The sequence below is a fragment of the Capsicum annuum genome, unplaced genomic scaffold (genome assembly GCF_002878395.1).
Source record: "Capsicum annuum cultivar UCD-10X-F1 unplaced genomic scaffold, UCD10Xv1.1 ctg41798, whole genome shotgun sequence".
Taxonomy (NCBI): domain Eukaryota; kingdom Viridiplantae; phylum Streptophyta; class Magnoliopsida; order Solanales; family Solanaceae; genus Capsicum; species Capsicum annuum.
The window spans coordinates 2,615-6,822 of NW_025849153.1; the positions used below are offsets into that span (position 1 = coordinate 2,615).

The 4,208-nt window shown below is 37.6% G+C and overlaps 1 long non-coding RNA gene across 1 annotated transcript; it reads right to left on the reverse strand.

Annotated features, from left to right (window-relative positions):
* Positions 1-3,095: 3,095 nt before the first annotated feature.
* On the reverse strand, positions 3,096-4,208 carry LOC107852559. Its single transcript, XR_007049919.1, has 2 exons — positions 3,909-4,208; positions 3,096-3,388 (listed from the first exon to the last, which is right to left on the reverse strand). It is a non-coding gene; the product is annotated as an uncharacterized LOC107852559 (long non-coding RNA).

A 4,208-nucleotide genomic window follows, 5' to 3' on the forward strand; every position in this document is an offset into this window, starting at 1 on the left:
CTCCCCTATCTGTCTGGTAATCATGCACCTAATTCATATGATCAAAGTAATGCGGAAGAAATACAATATAACGGAAACATGGTCAAGAATCATATGAAAATAATAATGGGAAATAATGTCCCACAATCTCAATCAACATCTCGAAAATCGTCTGCGAAATCTCTACTACATGACTGAAACAAGTAACTATCTGAAAACTGGGACAAGGCCCCCAGCAGACCCAAAACTAATATAAGATAAAAAGGACTGCAGGACGTAAGACCTTCCGAAACATAGAAGGCTCGCCACTTGTCTTTGCAACTCTGTCTGAAAGTTCTACTGATTCTCTTGACCCCTAGACTGGGCCTCTGAACCTGAGAGGTTGGAGAGGGGAGGGGTTCAGCACAAAAGTACTGGCACGCAGAGATATCAAAACAAAACATAATATTTTTACAAAGTATAGTTGAGGGCCATTATAAAGCAATTTCATATCAAATCATTTTAAAGCACATGGGTGTAATGCAATAGTTTTTTCTCAATAGTAATGAAATGCAACTGAGCTAGGTGGAATACCTTGCATAATTTACACCAATTTTCAAACTTCGGTTGCCGCTGAGATTAGAGTATAAGTGAGGGAGAGACACTCAAGATCACACAACATGGTGTCTCGACCCAATGATAGTGCCCAAGATCACTTGGCTCGGGCTCTTACCTATAGTCCCAATTTGGGAATGACATGAAGTCAAGTACATAGATCACTTAGCCTGGTATCAATATTCCGTGTAGGCAAACACGTTATTCCAGCGATGAACCCTTGTGTCTCAAACGCCTTCTTCGGGCATCTACCTTTCTCATGTAAAATCAATGCATTCAAATTTCATTTTTTTTTTCAATCACATATCGTATTTTGAAGGGTATCATCATACCTGACTTGCAAGTCATCAATATCACATCCACATATATATAATCATGTAAAAACCAATGTGCTTCATCATTTACAAGTGGTGAACAATATTTATTTCAAATTCATGCTCTCTTTTGTTGATCACAATATAATATGGAGTATCGAAACATTATCATGGGAATTTGAAAATAATTTATCATTCATATTTATCAACTTCCATGGAAAATCTCAAACCACATATGCATGGTTTCAACCATTGAAGTATATAGGTAAACAATACCCATGACATAAAGAAAATGACTTAGAAATCATATTGAAAGCAAGATATTAGCATTTGATTGAAAACCCCCATTTAAAAGCATGCATGTTCATAAAACTACACCCATGAGATTTTTGGATAACCCCACGTACCTCTATTTCCAAGGATAATAAATGTTTCTTGAAGCTTGCGGATTGGTGATTCCGAATATGTAATTATCTTTGAAAACCTACGGTCAAATCTTGAACTATTTGGGTTTTTATTTTTGAAATCCTAAGGAGAATCTTGAGCACTTTTGATGAAAGAATATGTATTTTGGGGTCCTTGGAACTAAATCTCGTGTTTTAGGGCTAAGTAAGGATGGAAAAGGACCACTTTGTCCTTAACACGGAGTGTTTAAATCACTAGAATTCCTTACATAGGCGCCGCCCATCCCATTGCCTATGTTCACATAGGCGCCGCCTAGGCTATCGCCTATGTTCACATAGGCTCCGCCTAGGCTATCGCCTATGCTTTCCAGTGGCCATGGGCGATTGGTTAGGCGTCGCTTATCACTTTGAAAGGTCATAACTTCTTGCTCGGGTGTCGGATTTTAGCCAAATTGGTATCGTTGGAAAGCTAACTCGAATACCTATCATTTGACACATAGTAGGTTCCCTAATTCAACATATACAGAGAGTTATGGTCGAAGGAAGCTGACACACTTTACAACGTCCACTAAAACTTAGTCGATCAAAATAGTTTCGACTCGTCCTGAGTTGTAGGACCTCTATGGTCTAAATTCAAGCTTGAGTGGATTTCACATGCTACACGATAATTAACATGCCGTATTGGCGTAGGATTTTATGGCTTCGGGATTAACAACGCATCAAAATCATGGTCTATATTGTAGCCCGAATTGCGGGGCGTTACACTAATTCTTCGGCTTCTTCGCGGTTTAGACCCTGACCCAGTAGCTTTGCCAACCTCTGTCCAATTATCTGGCTCGTAAGTATTATTTGTGATAGCCGGGTTCACAACAGGAAGTTCTGTGTACGCCACTGATTGTGTTCACCTGGATCATTGTGACAACGAACCTCCACAGCTTTGTTTCCTAGGTATTCTTGCGCTTCTTCAATTCGTCCAGCAGAAGCCACGAGTTTTGTACTACAGTTTTGTAACTCGATTAGTTGTAGCATGTACGGAGCCACCTATATCAAAGGGTAGGAAAATTGTGTTGTGTTGTGTAGGTATAAGTTCTATACTAAGAAGGAAAGAAAGAAAACATCTAAGTTTATAAACTTTATAAAAATGGGCTGACGACAGTGGCAGATTTAGAATTTTCACTTAGAATGTCAAAGGATAAAAATATAGTGCCTCTGATTTGAACTTGGAGAGAGTAGAGCGTAGGCAGACCTTATCACTACCTCGTGGAGGTACAGAGACTGTTTCCAAAAGTATTTGGCAAAGACTAAAAAATTTGTACGTCTAAATCCTTGATAAACAAGTTATTTTTAAAGAAAACTGTTGTATTCCACAGCTTTGTTTCCTAGGTATTTTTGCTCTTCTTGAATTCGTCGCACATCCAAAAGTTGAAGGCGGTAGAGATGCGAATGTTGCTATGGATGTGTGGACATACCAGGAAAGATAGGGTGAGGAATGAGATTATTCGGGATAAGGTGGGAGTTGCTTCGGTGGAGGATCAAATGAGAGAAGTGAGGTTACGTTGGTTCGGGCACGTGATGAGGAGGGGCTCAGGTGCTCCAGTGCGTAGGTATGAGACACTAGCTATGGATGGTTTTAGGCGGGGTAAATGTAGACTGAAGAAATATTGAAGGGAGGTGATTAAACATGATATGGAGCAGTTACAACTTATGGAGGACATGACCCTTAATTTTTTTTATATGGACCATCACCTTTTTTTTTAAATATCTTTTTGACAATATAATATGTATTTTTTATATATATGGGATATAGACACAACACGCTTCATTGACTCTATAAAACCAAAGAACGTAATACATTTACATTTATGAATAAACATAGGGTGATGAACTAGCATCAACAGTCTATAACAGTATCAAATTGTTAATCCATTGTTTCCCTTTACATTACAGGTTATTCCGAACATCGAACAACCAATTAAGATCGTAATTATCATCATGTTTTGCATCCGAATCTTCATTATCATCATCTTCTGCAACATCAACATTCATCATCCTCTTCTGAAACATCAAGATAATAAACTTCTTCTCCTTCATCAGGCACTGTATGATGTGACGTGAAAATGAGAAACTGTGTGTAACCTTGATAAATATATACTTATCTTGATAAAAATATTTCACTTGTTGATATTTCAATTATTTCATAAAAGAGTTGAATCCAAGTAAACCTCATTTTACTAGAATTTATACAATCGATACTTTAAAATTCGTGTTCAATGACAACAAAGAGAACAAGCATCTACTCTTCATTTTTTTCATTTTATTTGTATTGTAATTTAATGGCAGCGTTGGACATTAGCCAAACAATCCATTTGCCACATTTAACAAGCTTAAACTGAAGTAACAGAACTGCACAAAAATATATTTAAGGGCCATTTTGAACTGCCCTCAAATATAAGGGATATTCTTGTTAATTTCTCTTATATTTTAAGTAGGATTTTAACCAAATTTTGTCAAGGTTATTTTTGTGAAAGAATATGGGGCAAAGCTAAATAACTTTTGTGTACGACTTACTTGTGGAATTAGAAATAGAGTGTGACCCTGATAAATATTAGATACTTACATGGATCGGAGATACGAACATCCACGGGGTTGTTTCCGAGGTCTTCTTGTTCTTTTTGAATTCGTGCTCCAGATTCCCCAAGTTCGGGAAGACACCTTGTTAACTCAATCAGCTGTAGTGTGTGAATTTCTGCAAACTCAATGGGTATCTCTTTCAAACATCTGCATTCTTTTAGCACAAGGCGCTCAAGGACAGGAAAATTGTCATTTGTGGCTTTCCAGTACTTGAGAGGACTACCTTCAATTATCAAAACCTTCAATCGAGTAAATCCCCTAACATTTGGATGCCATTCTTTGCCAT